This window comes from Spermophilus citellus (genome assembly GCF_964194105.1).
Source record: "Spermophilus citellus genome assembly, chromosome: 2".
Classification (NCBI taxonomy): Eukaryota; Metazoa; Chordata; class Mammalia; order Rodentia; family Sciuridae; genus Spermophilus; species Spermophilus citellus.
This window is the reverse complement of record NC_138183.1, coordinates 238,532,400-238,552,082: the sequence shown is the minus strand read 5'-3', so window position 1 is coordinate 238,552,082 and position 19,683 is coordinate 238,532,400.

The window sequence follows — 19,683 nt, the reverse complement described above, 5'->3', positions numbered from 1 at the left end:
AATCAAAAATTAAAAAAAAAGGGTTGGGGATGTAGCTCAGTAGTTAAGTGCCCCTGAGCTCAACCCTGGCACCAAAAAAAAAAAAAAAAAAAAAAAAAAAAAAAAATCATAGATGTTAAATAATTCATCCAAATCTAGGTTGCACAGGAACCAGGAAGAACCAGGAATTTAGTCGAGATTCAAAAAAACCTTCAGATGGTAAGAGAGAGGCATTTTCTAGCAGACCACATAATTCCATGCCAGGAGTCACCCATATTCAGAGAAAGCTGCCTTCACTCCTGTGATGTGACAGGGAGACACTTGGAAGACCCCACTGCCTGGGACACTGCCTGGAACCACCACCTATTAGAATTGCAAGAGCCCCACAGAGATTCTACCCAGCCTCCTTGTTCACAGCTGAAGAGTAAACTGAGAATTAGGGAAGGGAAGGAGGTCTGCGACAGCATCAGATCTAAACCCCAAATCTCCAGCTCAGATCTCTTTGCACTTCACTCAAGGCCTCCTAGGTTTGGCCTGCTTCCATCTGGAGGAAGGGCGGCCCCTGGGCGAGGAGCAGCAAATCTAGAAGGTGAAAGGTTCCTTAGTGGCTGGAAATGTGGGCCTGCGTAGTTTGGCTTCAGAGCATCCATTAACCCTTCTTTTTGGTGCCTTCATCCCCAGGCTTCCCCTGAGGGACCTCTTGAGGCTCATCATCTCAGTGGAAGACATTTCCGGGAGTTTGTGTCCCTACTTGCCCCAGGAGTGGGCCTGTGACTCGGATTTAGCCAATCAGAGTATCACAGTCCTCTGGCCTCGGTGATTGATTCAGGAATGGACATGTGACGTAAGCTCAGCTGGTCACTTTCTGTCTCTCCACTTGCAAGGAGGAAAGAGAAGCATGGCGTTCAGACAGCCCTATAGATTTACCCACTTGTCCCGGGGATCTCCCCACCCTCTGAGCTGTACCACAAGGAGCACACCTACCTGTCACTCAGGTACAGCATCTGACTCTGCTCTACTAGTGGCTGCTTCGTTGCTGCCCTGAGTTAAGTACCCAGGCACTCTGGGCAAGGGCCTTCACAAAAGAGAAAGCAGACTGACCACTAATTCTTGGACCAGTCAACAAGAAAACAAGGAGAACAAAGAGTTCACCTGCTGTTGAATTTTAAGCTGGGCTCCTGTGCATCTCACAAGAGTCCTACTCTCTTTAAGCCCAAATGGCAAAAATTCAAAATACCTCTTATCATTTGCTGCTTTTTTGGCTTATCTACATTTTCTATATTCCCTTCCCCACCCTGCGTGCTTATCCTATTTAAACCTAAATGCTGTAGCTTTAAGTGGAGATCTTTACCAAGCACAGCAATGTTTTTTCCTCCCTTGGCAATGAGAGTGTAGAGCACAGGGAGGCTGAAGGGCGCATGCTAATCCTGAGTCTCTGGGTACCTTAGGACCACGGATGCTCCTTTTCACTGTTGGAAAGGGAGGATGAGAGTGTACTGGCAGGGGGCAGGAGTGGACGAGGTCTTCCCATACAATTCATGCTCAAGGGTTGGCAGCTGGCTAAAGTGTTTCACAAATAAAGTCCTGAGTCTAATTCTGCCCCCTCTACAAACCAGGCCACCATTTATAAGTGGTGGCTAACTGTTTATAAATGTGAATAAATAGGGCAGAAAATATGAACTCATTGATGCAAATCCATCAACCATACAACCCGATGTTCTGCTCAGGGAGGAGAAATGGAGAGCTGGGAAAGCCCACATACTTCTCCAGACCTCTAAACTCACAAAGCACAGATTAGAAAAGAAGTGGCAGAGCCCCAGAGTGACCCATCTCCCCTATATCTCAGATAAGGGCATCAAGGTCCAAACTGAGAAAGTGAATATTTAAGGACACACAGAAAGAAGGTGATCCGGGTCAATGCCCCATGGCTCGCTTTTTTATATCATGAAATTTAATGGGCCAAGGGGAATTTTTTGGTCAGATGATAGATGAGTTGGCCCCATAGCCCCACAGAGAGGATGTTTACCCAAAGTGGAGAACGCCCTCTGCCACTCCACGCCCTCACTAGCCACAACAGAGGTAGTTTGGACCCCAGATGCATTTTTCTTAGAATGTCTTTAACGAAGGATCTGCCCAGCCAAACCAAACATTCAAACATTGTTCCCTCTTCCCCCTATCTATCTCTCTCTCTCTCTCTCTCTCTCTCTCTCTCTCTCTCTCTCTCTCCTCTCGTGTGTGTGTGTGTGTGTGTGTGTGTGTGTGTGTGTGTGTGAGTATACAGGGTACTGGCTGGGGATTTAATCACTGAGTGTTATGGTTTAGATGTGAGGTGTCCCCCAAAAGCTCACATGTAAGAAAATGCAAGAAGGTTTGGAGAGAAAGGGTTGAGTTATAGCCTTAACCTAATCAGTGAATTAATCCCTGATGGGACTAATTGGTAATTGGTGGCAGGTGGGGTGTGCTTGGAGGGAGTGGTTTATTGGGGTCAAGGCTATGGGATGCATATTTTGTATCTGGAGAGTGGAGTCTCTCTCTCTGCTTTCTGATCATCATGTGAGTTGCTTCCCTCTGCACTCTTCCGCCATGATGTTCTGCCTCACCTTGAGCCCCAAGGAATGGAGCTGGTCTTCTATGGACTAAGACCTCTGAAACCATGAGCCTCAAATAGACTTTTCCACCTCTACAATTGTGCTGGTCGGGTCTTTTAGTCACACTGAGCTACATGCCCAGGTCCCTTTGTATTTATTTTGAGACAGGATCTCACTAAGTTACCCAGGCTGACCTTAAACCTGGGATCCTCCTACCCCAGACTCCCAAGCAGCTGGGATCACAGGTGTGCACCCCCATGCCTATCTCTCAGCTGCATGACTTTGAGTAAGTTATTTCGCCTTCTTGAACCCCCACTTTCCTCATCTATAAAGTAGGAAAGACACTGCTTGCCTCTCAGGGTGCTGGATGACGTCTGTAGCTTCGATAGCTCTGGGCCTGAACAGGGAATTCTGGGTATGTAGTTCTCCTTATGCTCACTGTGTAGTATTGTGTGAGTGAAGAGTTAGAGGTTCATTCCTGACCTGGAGATGAGCCACAGTGTGACAGGCAGAGCCCACGCATGAGTTCTGAGGATGGCACTGAAGCTCACCAGCTGTGGCTAATCCCTTCTGTTCTCAAAAATTGAATTTCCCAGTCTCTAAATGGAAAGCTTAATGCCTTCCCTGAGATTATGGATGTGAAAGTGCCTTATAAACTGTAAAGTTTTATCTCTTCTTATTAGTACACACTGGTATGTAATCAAATCGTTCTACAACTTTGGGCAAGTCATTAAATCTCTCTAGGTATATCAGTCAGCGTTCCAGCAAGAAACAGATGGCACAGTCAAACTGGGTGATTTGATTAGAGTGTAATAATGGGGCTGTTTACAAAGATGTGTGCACAGAACGGAGAGTGCAGTAACTCGGAGCAAGGAACACTTGATACCCTTAGGCCTTGAAAGAATAAGGGAGATGCACCTACTCAGATCAGAGATGGCAATGTTGCGGCGACAGCCACTATGCAGGAGCTATGGGCTTGGGGGGTGGGGATGTAACCCATCCAGGGTGTTCTAGCAGGGAGTGGCTTGAGGAAATAACACCCTTACCTCACTCTCCTCCTGCCCTCTGATCCCCCATGGGTGCTTTCCTTTGGCCTATCCATACAGGAAGCCAGAGGGTAAGTAAGGAAAGCCACTAATGCAGTTCAGACGGGCCAGCCTCCAGGACACAGTGCAGGGTGGGAAAGGGTGGAGAGCAGGTCTGGGGTGGGTAATTGGCAGGTATCCAGCATGCCGACCTTGAACGTTTTCCACAAGTACAGCACAGTATTATATGACATGATGTCTCTTTTGATCCTACCCTGACAGATTCTCGGCAATTTTTTTTTAAGCTTCAGATCAGGACTTAGGGTTACACCCTTGCAGGGAATCCAAGCCTTCTCCTAGGGAGATCTTTAGTTTCCTCAATTAATCACAAGCAAGGGCACACTTTTCTGGCAACCCCAAATTTGAATTAATTCCTTTGAGTCCTGTACTCAAAGCAGTGGGTGAGTCAGCCACAGAAGGAGTAATTCTTTGGATTATTATATTTTAGTACTCATTTTTTCTCTTTTAACCAAAGTAGTCCAGGTGCATGTCTCAAATGTTAAACAGATGCCTTTCTGCTTTCACTCACTGGAAGAAATGTAATGCAATGGAGAGATCTCTTTGGGCCTTATCTTTAAAAATAATAAATTGTGCACAAGTGAACACCCTAGAGCAATCTGCTTTCTTCCTGTACCTCCCAGCTGACAGGCAGTGTTCCTCCCAGGGGAGAAATCAAGTGCTGAGTCCTCCTGGAGAGCAGTTCCTGAATTTCCTTTTACACTCCATCCCATTCCGGATGGGTGATATAAATCATGTGCCTAGAAAATAAAAGATAAGAGAGGGCTTCCCAGGAAATTTCAGCATGAACCATTTTAGGACGATAGTTAAAACCATGAGATCTGAAGTCATAAAACTTGGGTTCAGATCTTTTCTCTGTTACTTACTAGTTGTCTTTGTGACCATGGCCAAGTGACCTAAGCTTCAGTCTCCTCTTCTGTCGATGAGCATAAAAATAATGCTTTACGATAATGCCTCCGCACTGGAGCAATTCAAGAACTGAGCGAAATGGTACAGATCTTTAGCACATTGAGGGCATTCAAGAAATGGTGGCCAGCTAGTTGTGGTGGCCCACACCTGTCATCCCAGAAACTTGGGAGGCTGAGGCAGGAGGTCAGCCTCAGCAACTTGGCATGACTGTCGGTAACTTAGCAAGAACTTTTCTCAAAATAAAAAGAGCTGGGAAAATAGCTCATTGGTAAAACACCTTGGATTCAATCCCCAATACCTGCACCCCGCCCTGCAAAAAAAAAATAAAGAAAACAAGAAAGAAAAGAAAAACAAATGGTGGTGAAGGAGAAGTGGGAAACTGACAGGCTAGATTCACCATAGTCACTCCCCACACCTGGCCAAGGTATTTCATCTTTGCTGCATCTATAGCCCTCATCACTTTTTTTTTTTTTAGTTGTAGATGGACACAATACCTTTTATTTATTTATTTATTATGTGGTGCTGAGGATCGAACCCAGGGCCTCACACATGCTACGCAAGTGCTTTACCGCTGAGCCACAACCCTAGCCCCTCTCATCACTTTTCCTTGCATTTTTACCACCTATAGTATCCCCGTGCCTGGACCTGTCCATTGCAGGGCAACACTCCCACAGTGCCCTCGCTGAGAGAGCTCCCCTTTCCCCAGTACTATGGTTTGTCCCTCAAAGGTTCATGTGCTGGAAGCTTGGTCCCTAGTGCAGTGATATTGGGAAATAATAGAACCTTTAAGAGGCGGAGCCTGTTATGAGGTGATTAGGTCATTGGGGCATTGCTCTCAGAAGAGATTAATGCTGATCACAGAGTGAGTTTCCACAAGAATGGATTTTTAAAAAGAGTAAACTTGTTCCCTGAATTTCTCTGGCTTCCTGTCTTCTCCATACGACTTCTTCTGTGTATTCTCCCACCATTATGCCCTTTGACATGTTGTGATGCCGTAAAGGGAGCCCTCACAAGAGCCAGTGTTATGTGTTTGGACTTTTAGCCCCCCAAACTGAAAACCTCTTTTCTTTAAAGTACCTGCCTTCAGGAATCTTGTTACAGTGACAGAAAATGGACTAATATACACAACTACTATAAATCAAGGGTAGTTTTTAGCTCCCTAAGAGAACCATCATAATGAAGAAAACTGTAGAATAGTTGCAGAATGCAATGTATAGAATATGAAGCAAAGAAAGACCATCTTGGTTGAAGCTAAACCTAGAACTAAATGAGCCTACATACTAAATAGATTCTGGAAGACTGACAACCATAGAACCCGTGTGACAACTCAAATAGTACCTATGGAAAGATATCCTGCAAACACAAAGTACTCCCTATAAATAGGCCCTAAAGTTTTCTAATGTGTGGTTCTGAATCAATACCACAGACTATTTCACAACCTGAGAAAACTTCACTGTGACCCATTTGCAGTGTTACAATGTATTCAAATATATATATGTATATATATATATATATATATTTTTTTTTTTAAATGAGTAACCTCCACCTCTTTTTTTTTTTTTTTTTTTTGGCACTAGGGATTGAACCCAGGGACGCTTACCCATTGAGCTACATCCCCAGCCCTTTTTTTGTATTTTATTTAGAAACAGGGTCTCACTGAGTTGCTTAGGGCCTTGCTAAATTGCTAAGGCTGGCTTTGAACTCTCAATCCTCTTGCCTCAGCCTCCCGAGCCACTGGAATTATAGGCTTGTGCCACTGCGCCCAGAAAATCCTCTCATCTTTTTTTTGAGGGGAGGGTACTCAGGAGCACTCGAACACTGAACCATATCTCCAGCCCTATTTTGTATTTTATTTAGAGAAAAAGTCTCACTGAGTTGCTAAGCACCTTGCCATTGCTGAGGCTGGCTTTGAACTCAAAATCCTCCTGCCTCAGCCTCCGAAGCCGCTGGGATTACAGGCGTGCACCACGGCGCCCAGCAGGTTCTCTCATCTTTTACATCCATCTTTCAAGATGATAAACTGCTGACCTGGCAGAGCCAACTGAGAACTTGAAGTGTGGGGTGCTTTGTGCCTTGGCGTATGCATAAGCACTGTTCTTCATTTGTGCAGGAATGACATAAATGGCCAAGTCTTTAGTAAACGGCCAAGCATTGCTTTAAACACTTGAGCCTACAGCCAGACCTGAGTCCTTTCCTTCTCTCCGGCCCCCCTGGAGTTGCTCCGGGTCAGGTCTTGGAGTTGCTGCAGAAAACTCCCAGTCTTTGGGTCACTTCTTTTAAGACTATCCAGGAACCATCCCACCATGGGGTACCCCGATCAGGAGTGGTTTCATCTACTCTCACCCAGCAGGGATCTCATTGGTCCCAAACACAATGAGTAGAAGGTGAAGGCCATTGTCACGGGCCCCTTTGGGAAGCTGCTCAGCCCACAACAGCCCCTCCTCTCAGGATGCCCCTCTGCTTCCACCCAAGGATGGTTTCCAGAAGCGTGCTATTTTTGCTTGCATGATTCGTTTTATCTCAGGACAACCTTGAGATGATAAAACTGAAAGTAAGTGTGCGAGGCCACCTAACCCTGACATGCTAGTCGTGATTTCGACTCAGGTCTGGCTGGTGGCAAAGTTCAAGTTCTTCCCATTGTTGACTGCTGCCCACAAAATAGTGACAAAAGGGGCTCTTTCGTTTGACTTTGGATACAACTAGACTCTCGGTTTTAGTTTCATTTTCCTTTCATTGGCATCAGTTATATTCATAACATCATTACCTTGAACTTCTATCTGGGCAATGGTCCATCTGTTAAATGCCAACTAAGCCCTTGATTTGTTTAACAAATTGGCATCATGGGTATGGGGTGATTGTTGACTTGGTCATGTCCAAATGTAGGATTTGGTTTTGAAACAAGTGACTGTCTCAGGGGATTGTCAGTCAACTGGCTTAGGATTCTCTTGCAATGAGGGTATTCCTATTGAGAAATTTTTCAGGGCCTGAGGGAAATGCTCTTTCCACTATGGAACACTTCCAAACTGAATGGAGTCGGAAATGTTCCTATAATGTTCTGATGAGAACTCATCTCTACAAGTCCAAGGTTATTTAAGCAAGTTGGTCTAGAAAATTTCCCTGGATATAGTTAAAATCCAACTATTAAGTGGTCCTTGGCCTTTTATCAAATTGTTTCACTTTGGGATTCTAATGCTCCAGGCTATATAAATAATACCAGACTGATCTGAAGGGGGGAATTTTTAAAATTTCGTTTATAAAGTCAACAAATTTTTTCTAATTCCACTGTATTACAAGAGGTATTGATTCACTGGTGAATAAGCACCATCTCTTTCATTAAGAGGCCTTAGTCTTTAAGGACTTTCTATAATTTCCTAATAGCAATGAGAAGAATTTCTTGCAGTTGATGTATTATAGTTCATTTGAGCTTCGCCATAATTCTGGGATAGGCAGAGCAGGTGTTATAATCTCCATATTACAGATGAGAAATCCGAGGATGAAAGAAGTTATGGGTTTTCCCCCAAGTCCCATAGTTTGTAAATAATAGATCTAAGATTCAAGCCTACTTAATCTGGGGCTCCCTTTTATGGAGTTGAGGGCTCTGTGATCATATTTGAGACTTGGTATTTCTTGAAGATGCATGACTTTCTGCTCCTGGTACTCTGGAGAAATGGTTAGCAACCTACCACTCCTGGACCAAATCTGCTGTCATTTTTTTTCTTTTGTTTTGCTGCTTTTCAGTACTGGGGATTGAACCCGGGGTACTCTACCACTGCACTGTGCTGCCACATCCCTAGCTCTTTTTTTTTTTTGAGACAGGATCTCACTAAGTTGTCCAAACTGACCTCAAACTTATGATCCTCCTTGCCTCAGCCTCCCAAGTAGCTAGAATTATAGGTGTGTACCACTGCACCCAGTTGTCATCTATTTTGACAAATAAAATTTTATAGGACCACAGCTACATGGTTTATTTACATATTGCCTCTGGTTGTTTTCATACAATAGTCAAGCTAAGTAGTTGTGGTAGAGACTGTATGGCCTACAAAGCCTAAAATAATATTTCTGGCCTTTTATAGAAAAAGTGTGCTGACCTTCGGTCCACATATAAACTTAACTTTGATCGCTATCTTTGGCCAGTGTTATAGGTCAATCTGAGACGAGGATCAGGGTTCAATCTGGGGTTATCAAAGATTATAGTTGCACTAATTCTATCTTGCCTAGAACTTTTCTCCATCTGCTTGACCTCAAAGATTGTCATGTGTCTCCACCTCTTCCTGTATGACTTAGAGGGGGCCCCAAGAAGAGCATATGACTTCATAGCCAAAAGAGGAAAGAATGTGCATAAACAAGAGCTTGATTTGCCAGAAAACTGCCCTTGTTGACCCCATCCTATGGCCACGGCACATTCCATTCACGGTATGTAACATCTAGCTCAAGAGGAGGCTGCCCAAGAACCCACTTGGTCCAAAAGCCAAAATGACTCTCTAAGAACAATCTTGGGCCTTTTCTAACTGTGCCTGAATTTAAAACAAGTTCTCCTACTATGTCATCCCAGCGGAAGCCCAGGCAGTCCCCACAGTTTGCATATGCACATGGTCAGGACTTCCAGCCATGCTGCTGTGCTTTTCTGCCCAGTGTGCCCCTCTGGATGCCCCCACAGAAATCATGTCCCATCGGTGAGATGCCATATCCCTGGCACCCTCTGTTCTCATTCATTCCACACACAGGTCCTACTGGAGGTCCTAAGGTCTCTCTTTGATGCCAGAGAAGCCTAGTATGGTTGTGGGGAGGAGATAAGAGCCAAGCAATCCAGGTCTCACATTGAAAAAGACCTCAGATTCAGACTTGGCATTATCTACAAATGGACTTATACCTTGAGTCACCATGCCAACTCTGGTGGGATGAACCTCAATACTGGATGATGTCACTTAGAATCCACTTTAGAGTCGAATAATATTACTTTAGAACTTCTGCAATAATTGTGAATAGCATTTGTCTTAGTCCATTTGGGCTGTTATAACAAAATACCTTAGACTGGGTAGTCTGTAAACAACAGAATTCATTGCTTAACAGTTCTAGAGGCTGGAAGTCCAAGATCGAGGTGCCAGCTGTTTAGGTGTCCGGTGAAGGCTCTCTGCTTCAAGGATGGCATCTTCCGGTTGTATCCTTACAGGGCAAAGGGGAGAACAGCTCCTTTCAACTCTTTTATAAGGACACTAATTCCATCAGTCACTTCCCAAAGGACCCTACTTCTTTCTTTCTTCCTTCCTTTATTTTTAGGGTACTGGGGATTGAATCCAGGGATGCTCTACCACTAGGACTACATTCCTAGTCCTTTTTATTTTCAGATGAGGTGTCACTAAGTTGCCCAGAAGGCCTTGAACTTGCAACCCTTCTACCTTGGGCTCCCAAGTAGCTGGAATTACAGGTGTTTGCCATCTCATCCAGCCAGGTCTCACTTTTTTTTTTTTCTTTCCCCAGGGCTGGGAAAAGAAACCAAGACCTCATGCATGCTAGGCAAGCACCCTACCACTGCACTATGTATTATCACATTATGTATTAGGTTCCAACATAGAAATTTGGAAGGATATCAATATTCAGAATTTAGCAACATTATAAATTTATATTTTGAAGTCTGCGATAAAAATATTAATTTGTATTCTTTATTTTTTTAAGTTAATTTTGGTTTTTTGGTGTACTGGGGATTTAACCCATGACTCACACATGCTAGGCAAGTTCTATAACCACTGAGTTATATCCTAGCCTTTTAAAAATTTTAATTTTTAAAATAGAAATATGTTTAATATACTACAACTTGTATAAGAGATTTAGAACTTCATATTTTCATTTGTCATAAGCTTCAAAAAACGGAAGAGGCCCAAACTTCTTCAGACTTGCCAAAATCCTGATGCCTCAGTCAGAGTCATCCGTAAAGTGGGTGCTGGCCTGTCCCAAAGGCTTCCCCAAGGTAGGCCACAGCTGGGTGTCTTACTTCCTATGACCCTCACCTCAGATCCACATAGGTTCATGGAGGCAATCTCCTGCCATTGTGGGGATTATCACCTCTCCTGCATCTCCCTCCTAGAAACAAGGAAGAAAGATTAGCCCAGAGAGGATTTAAAGTTTCAGACATGGGGCAACCCAAGAACTGTCAGCCAATCAATAGAACCAATATGCAGACTCCATCACACCCAGCTGTAACCCAGTATGGCATACATTCAAACATCAGCAGCAGGAGTTCCTGCAAATCATCTATTAAATTGGCATGGTGCCATGTATAATGCTGATGTTAATATACACATGATGTTAACTTACAGATGTATAATATCTATACACATTCATGCACATGCATGCGCACACATACGCCCAGATAATGGATTGAATTAACACTGATTTTTGAAATTAAACTACCTTTCCCGGTGATAGAGATCAAAGCTAATGCATCTTTACATGATCTGATGAAACCCAGAACCTAAGAGATCACTTAGAATTGGGGTGTTCATTCATTTAATAAATTTTCATTAGGTTGACTGGATATTCAGGATTGAAAGAGCTGAATCAGGTGGCCCTCCTAAAATCATGCAGTGGGGGAGACTGATTTATATATAAGACCACAAAACTGCTATTCCCAAGATATAAACCCGGTGCTTCTGTTTCTCTAAGGAGGAAGCAATAAATTAAGACTCAAGGAGACTTCACTAGAACAGGTTATCTTTAAATTAGGACTTGAAGAATGAAAAAAAAAAAATCCTGAAAGAGATGAGGAAAAAGGTTTTCCATTCAACTTAACAAATGCTATTTGATCACCTCCCCTCTGCCAAGAACACTGAGCTCTGTGCTTTTCTTGAATAAATGCTCAGCTCTGTATCGCTAGTATGATGCCAGGTGCAGACAGAGACAGCACTATGAAACGTAGCACCTTTGTTCAGTTACAAAAGGCGTCCTCCCTCTAGACACTCAGGCCAAAATCAGGGGCCATGGCTTGGGAGTCAGATGGAACATCAACCCCTTTTATACCTTCACCCTTCAAATTGGGCTCCTTTGTATAGTGAGCAACTTATTCAACTCTATGAAAGAGCCATGGGTACAGGAAACACAAAGATGAATAAGACAAGAACTCTGCCATTGAGGAGCTCATCTAGTCAAGGAAAGAAATATGGAATTGCATATGACATCTTATAAGTGACATAATAAAGGTATGTTCAAATGTTGTGGCAGAGAGCAGAAAAGAGGGAAATGAAATAACAATAGGAAGGCATGTGATTGGCTTGGCCCATGCCCTTGACCAGAAAGGGGCAAGTGCGCTTTTATCTGTTATATTGGTTCCTAAGCCTACTGGGTTCATCAGAATAATTTGGAGAGCGCTGAAGAAAACATAGACCCCTGCCCTCCATGCCTTCCCCAGAGGACTCTGAGGTGGAAACTAGGGATCTGTATCATAAAAAGTCCCCCTGCAGGATGTTGATGATCTGTTGGGTTAGGTAGCACAGGTGTGAACAGAGCTTCTACTCAACCTCTGCTCCCACAGTGCCCACTTTCTCTGGGTGACATAACCGCGTTCAGAGCTTTCTCTTTCCAATAAAAAGGAAGTGGGAGTTCTGTGGTCACTAGAGCTGACTTCCCAGGTGAATTTTCAGTTCTGCTTTAGAAAGACAAAAGGCACCTGAGGTCTGAGATGACTGACATCCAAGAGGCAGTTCACAAAAGGGTTATATGAGCACTTTCCATTGGCTGGTGTAGTCACTGCCAAGATTCAGGGAGGGGAAGGGGCAGCCTGGCTGGGAAAGTGGCCTGAGAGCAGGAATCCTGATGATGAACCCTCAGAGCAAACCAGTCTGCTACCCACACCCACCAAAGGACATTTCCTGACTTCCTTGGTTAATGACCATGGGCTGTGTATTTGGGGAATTCAGTGCTGGGTTTCTCAGTGGGCAGATGAAGTTTGTTCAGCAAGGCACGAGTGCATCTGTGCATACACCATTAAAAAAAAGAGTCTTCTACCCAAGAACATGGATGTCTCTCCATGCACTGAATTCTTTGATTTCTTTCATCGGAGTTTGTATGAGTTCTCCTCATACAGATCTTGTACATATTTTGTTAGATTTATGCCTAAAGATTTCATTTTGGGTTACTAATGTAAATGGGAATGTCATTTTTGTTTTGATTTGCTTTTTGCTTGTTTTTGTGGTACCAGGAATTGAACCCAGGGAATTGAGGAGCGACACCCTTTTAAAAAAATTTTTAAGATAGGATCTTGCTAAATTGCCTAGGCTGGCCTCAAACTTGTGATTTTCCTGCCTCAGCCTCCGTAGTCACTGGGATTACAGGTGCAAGCCACTGTGCTTAAACGGTTATGTGTTTTTTATTTCAAATTCCACTTGTTCATTGGTAGTGTATAAGAATATGGGTGACATATTAACCTTGTATCCTGTATATAAGTCAGGAAGAAGAGAAAAAGAGAGAGGAAGGTACCAGGGACAAGATATTGTCCCTAAGGGCATACCCCCAGTAACCTACTTCCTCCCACCATGCCCCACCTGCCTGTAGTTTCTACCACCTCCCAGTAGTCAGTTTTGCTTGTATGCGTGTGTGTGTGTGTGTGTGTGTGTGTGTGTGTGTGTGTCTGGAGATTGAAATCAGGCCTGGTACACTCAAGGCAAGGGCTCTACCACTGAGCCACACCTCAGCCTCCTTTTGGCTATCAGTGGATTAATCCAGTGATGAGGTCAGAGGCCTCACAATCAGTCACTTGCCAAAAGCTCAGCTCTGGACATAGATGCATTGGGGACCAAGCCTTCAACAGAGCTTTTGGAGGATGGGACCTGCCAGATCTAGACCATAGCATATGCCTATGTGAGGGGGGGGGATATTTTGTTTCATTTTGTTTATTGGCATTTAATTCTACTGGATTTCCTCTGGCTTCCAAGATCTGTGGTTTGGTGTTTGACATCAATTTGGGGAAATTTCTGTCGTTATTGTTTCAAATGTTTCTTCTGTTTCTTTCTCGCTTTCTTCTCCTCTGGTATTCCCATGATGCACATGTTATACTTTTTTTTTTTTTTTTTTTTTTTTTGGTGATAGATTGGCCTCATGCATGTTAGGCAAGTGCTTTCCCACTGAGATACACCCCCATCCTCCCCTACTCCTTTTAATTTTCTTTTGAAACAGGGTCTCACTGAATTGCCCAGACTAGCCTCAAATCTACCAGCCTCCTAACTCAGCCTCCTAAGGATCTAGGATTACAGATATGTACCACCCTGCCCAGTTACATTGTTCCCTGTTGTCCCACTGTTCTTAGCATCTTTGTGTGTGTGTGTGTGTGTGTGTATGTGTGTGTGTGTATGTGTGTGTGTGTGTGGTGCTGGGGATTGAACCCAGGACCCTGTGCATGTGAGGCAAGCACTCTACCAACTGAGCTATATCCCCAGCCCTAGCATCTTAACCACAGTTAGTCTGATCATTCTAATGTTTCTGCTGCCACATCAGATTGTGATTTTGATGTTTGTTCAGTGTCTTCAAACAGTGGGGTTTTTTTCCTTTTTAATATGCCTTGTGTTATTTGTTAGAAGGTAGACATGATGTATTGGGTAAAAGGGGTTACAGTAAAGACCTTTAGCAATATGGTATTTACAGTCTACATCAGGAAAAATGTTCTGTGGATTTAGGGTTAGATCTCAGTCCTTTGGTGAACCCACCCCATGGGCTGTGCACTTCAGTGCTTCCCCATCCTGTTCCCCTTTAGGTGAGACAGAATGGCTAAAGGGTCTGAAGTTGGTATTTCCTTCCCCCTAGGCTGGTTGTTCTTTTTTGTTGTTGTTGTTTTTTAATTATTATTTTTTAGTTAAAGATGGACACGATACCTTTATTTTATTTGTTTATTTTCACATGGTACTGAGGATCCAACCCAGCGCCTCACTCGTGCTAGGTAAGCATAGCGCCACTGAGCCACAACCCCAGCCCCCTGGTTTTCATAAAACCCAGCAGATTAAGCTCTGGTTCAATAGTTTCTCCTGAGGACAAACCCCATTAGGAAGAACAGAATGGTCTGGTGTGTTTCAAAATAGTCTTCACATGACATTCAAGGTAAGGATCCCACGGAGCTCCTGGAGGCAAAAGTCACAGAAGTGTGGCAGCGCCCCTGTGGCTGGTCTCCCCAGGGTTTCTAATTCTCAAACTTGTCCACACTGGGCCTAAGCACTTCATTAATTGCAGTTCCCTGCTCTGTATTGGTTCCCACGGAGGCTTATGCTCTGGACTTGAGTCTCTGTATTCACCTGATTTTCCCTCCAAGTTGGGGGACAGGGGTTTGCCCTTGAATTCACTTCTCAGAAGAGCTGTCGATTTTCCAATCTGTTCAGCTTTTTCCATTGAAGGGACAGAGTGGTGACTTCTAAACTACTTCTATGCCATACTGGAAATCAGAGTCTCTCTCACTATAATTTTTCCTCTCTCTCTCTCTCTCTCTCTCTCTCTCCCCCCCCCCCCGCCCCAGAGATTGAACCCAGGGGCACTTTACCACTGAGCCACATCCCCAGCTCTTTTTATTTTTTATTTTGAGACTAGGTTTCACTAAGTTTCTGAGGCTGACCTCAAACTTGCAGCCCTCCTTCTTCAGACTCCCGAGTGTCTGGGATTATGGGGGTGTGCCCCATAATCCACACCTGGAAATATATGGTTTCTTAAAGATCTTGCTCTGCCCAGGGACAATTGAATTACAGTTAATATTTTAGCTCAAGCACTACTGATGAGCTTGCTATCTGGTAAATTCATACTCATTACTTTATTAAGTCCTCACAAATGCCCTAAGAGGTAGGTGTTATTATTCCCATTTTACACATGAGAAAGAGAATACTCAAAAAACTAAAATGGGACCTGAAATGTAGCTCAGTGGTAGAGCACCTGCCTGGCATGCACAAGGCTCTGGATTCAATCTCCAGTATCAAAACAAACCTGTAGAGGCTTGAACAGCTCAACAACAAATACAATTCTAACATCCTGATCCCCAAAATGTACCCCTAAAGTAGCAGACAATGGGCACAGTTTAATTTCTTTTTCTTTTCCTTTTTTCTTTCTTATTTTTTTTTCTCGTACTGGCATTTGAACCCAGGAGTGCTCTACTACTGAGCTATCTCCAAGCCATTTTTATTTTTTATTTTGAGACAATGTCTTATTAAGTTGCCCAGGCTGAACTTGAACTTGAGATCCTCCTGCCTCAGCCTCCCAAGTAGTGGGAACTGCATGTGGGTGCCACCACATCCAGTTCAGAGCTTCTTATTCAGAGGATATGAATTTCTTAAGGGTCCTAGGAGGTTCAAGAGGTCTGTGAACCTTTTAAAATTGTGTTATATTTTGTGGGTGGAGAAAATATAAATTTTTCTAAGGACAGTATTTATCCTTTCATTAAAATCTCAAGAAGATCTCCAATATAAACAAGTTTAAAAATAATTAATAGTCTTTATCCAAGAAGGGTTTGTTTTTAAATTTTCTAACCCCAGCCTATAGAGAAAACCAGATTCAAGCAAGGAATGCAGCAGTCCATATCAGGAAATAATAATAACACTAATACTTTTGTAATTACTGTTTTCCTCTATGCTGATTGAGACATAGCTCTGGCTTTGGTGAAACCAAAAGAAAGAAACCCCAGCAATCTGTGTCGAGACCAAGAGGATGCATCTGTTTCCTAAATCAGCCAGATCAAATGGGCACTGAATCAAAAGCTACCAGTGCTGAGACATTATTTTCTTTCAGAAAAAGATGAAGCGGTATTGCTGTAAGGGGTCAGGAGGAGTAAGCCCAGCAAGATGAGAAACCTAAGCTCTAGTTTGGATTGATGCCAATGTATTCTTGCTATGGCATCTCCTCTAAACTAAAGATCACTCCAAAGGGGTGTTATTATTTTCAAAGTACCCGCAAGTTAATGCTTCTTTCGGAAATCATACAATGGAGGCTTTGGCTCAGCTTATAATTTATTTGTACAAGAGCTACACTGTGTCCTGCTGCGCGTGCCTGCATTTTCCTGTGTCTTCCACATACTTTCCTTGATCCATCAGGCTTAATTCTTTGCCATGTTCTCAGTTGCTTCTGTACCTTTGTATTTGCTGTTCCCTGTGCATCTGCTGTTCCCTCTTCCTGAAACACTCTTCTCTGGTTATCTCCTCTCTTCTAGGGAGCTTTGTCTAACCCCTTAGGAAGAATTATGAATCTGCCCTTGAGAGCTCCCAAGTATCCTTTGCTTACTTTCATTCTAGCACCTAGTGGGAACATCCCACCGTCAGCTCCTTGCTGGGAAGAACCACATGTTTCATCTGGGATCTCTACATGTTCCTGACACATCATAGGCTTTTACTGAATATGCTTGAAATGAATGTGTGGTTAATTTCCCCATCAGTGCCTACGTAAAGGTCATTAAGTAAGACACCCCTGTTCAAATATTGTGCTTGAAAGTGGTAGAAATATCCCTCCTCATTTTTTTTTTTCTTGGAACCTAGGGATTTCAGAAATACTGTATCTCAGTATCAAAAAGATCTGTGTAGGGCTGGGGTTGTGGCTCAGTTGTAGAGCGCTTGCCTAGCATGGGTGAGGCACTGGGTTCAATTCTCAGCTCTCTCTCTCTCTCTCTCTCTCTCTCTCTCTCTCTATCTATCTATCTATCTAAAACACAGCCCATTCCTATTAAAGGAATCAATATTTTAAGGCAAAAGAATATTTGATCTGACTCAATATAAGGGAATAGGCTGTGTAATATATTAAAACAAAAGAAGCCTGGTGCTCTGGCCCACACCTGTCATCTCAGTGGCTCAGGAGGCTGAGGCAGGAGAATCGCAAGTTCAAAACCAGCCTCATGGCTCAGCAGTAGAGCGCTTGCCTCACATGTGTGAGACCCTGGGTTCGATCCTCAGCACCACATAAAAATAAATGAATAAAATAAAGGTTAAAAAAGGGGGGGAGGGCCATTGCTTTAAAAAAAAAAAAACAGACTCATCAATTTAGCAACTTAAGGAGACCCTGCCTCAAAATGAAAAATTTTTAAAAAGGGCTGGGGATGGGGCTCAGTGGTAAAGCTCCCCTGGATTCAATCCCTAGTACCAAAATAAAATAAAACAAAATAAAAATCTTCAGATTTTAGTCTCAAAAACAACTCTATTTTCTTGTTCTGAAGACATTGCTTTGATATTCAGGGTAAATGACCACTGTTAGCCATTTTAACAAATTTGCTGCACAGGGCACACGAATCCCTTTAATTGTTGTTTTTTTCTAGATGTTGAGTCAGGGCTGCTTAGTGAGTCATCATGATCGTCAACTTTAAATTTGAAAACTGTGGTTAAAAACAGAGAGACTATATATGTAAAGCTTTTTACTTTCTTCCTCTAAGAAAAGCAATGCGTGAAACAAGAAAAGGAAAATGGACCAGAGATCAGTGACCTCGGCAGTTACACGCGACTAGGGAGACCTGAGCCTGTTCTATTATTCACTATCTGGGCTTAAGGCAAATTAAATTAATCAAATCATGTATAAAAGAAACACTTTGATCCTAGAAGTGGGATCTGAAGTAAATCCAAATTATTTAATATTTTATTTTAAAATGACAATAATTGTATATATATATATTTTTTTATTGGTTGTTCAAAACATTACAAAGCTCTTGACATATCATATTTCATACATTAGATTCAAGTGGGTTATGAACTCCCATTTTTATAATTGTATATATTTATGGGGCATAATGTGAGGCTTTGATACATGTCTACAGTGTGAAATGATTAAACCATGCTAATTAACAAATCCATCACCTCCCATGCTTATTTTTTGGAGGTGAAAACATTTAAAATCTATTCCTTTATCAATCTGGATCTTTAAGAATAGAATAGCCACTCTCTTTCCTGAAAGCTGCAAAGAATGACCTGCTGATGTTAGAATTCTGTGATTCTTTTTCATGGTAGGATGGTATTAAGATCAGAATATTTTAGACATAAAAGGGGCTTTGAAGACCCTTTGAGAATCCAAACTCTCATTCTAACCCATCCTGATTTGATTTCTACCTCTGTCCCTATATCCCTGGAGAGCGCAGGTGGAATCCAGCCCAAAGTGTGCTCCTCAGAAGAGATTGGTCCTCTGAACCTTTGCCCCAAGGATCGTCTCATCTAAAGGCCTTCATTTCTCTCACAAGGAAGATGATGTCTAAATATAGCCTCCCCATAACTGTATCCAGTGCTTTATGGTTTACAAAACGTTTTGTTACCCAGTACCCAATTCAATACAGAATGGTTCAGTGGCTCTCCAAGGTCACCCAGCTTGTTAATGGTGAAACCTGGGCCAGAACTGCTAGCATAATACAAATTTATCCCTCATGGGGATACTTTCTTACTGGAAATTATTCCAAAATGCTACTTATACAATTTTGAGCAGAGGGTTTGGGCCATATTCATGGATAATATGGAAGTAAGTTAAAGAGTCTGATGTTTTACAGTGAGATTACCAAATCCCTTCATGAGGTAGGCACATTGCACAGAGATCTTAACCAAGGAAATGTCAAAGGTGGTTCAAAACTGGGGAGAAACTGGTAATGCCAAAGATGGTGGCATTCTGCCTCATTTCAAAGCCTTTCACAGGCTTGGAAAGCAGGATATCTTGTCAGCAAAACTTCTCAAACTTTAATGTGCACAGAGGCATCTCAGTCTTGAGAGGGGCCTGGGGATATGCATTTCTCACGAGTCCTTAGGATTCATCAATGCTCCTAGTCCATGGACCACACTCTGAGTAGCAGGTTGTAATGAAGGGACATCAGACTTGAAGCCAAGTCTCAGCTGTGCATTGATGAGCTATGCAAACCTAAGCAAGTCTCACTCTGAGGCTTTTCCTTGTCTATAAAATGGAGTTGTGGTCCCATCTCTGTACACAACAAGACCCTTGAGACTGTTGTCAGCCAGCACTTTCCTGGGGGAGACTCTCTCCCAAGTATTTGTGTATATGTATCCATGGGAACAATTTTGACCAGAGATGACCATCACAATACTTTTAGTTATACTGAGAAGCAAGAAACAATCTAAATAGCCAAAACTAGGAAAACATTATAGTGAGCCCAGATATTTCCACTTAGTTTAATAGAA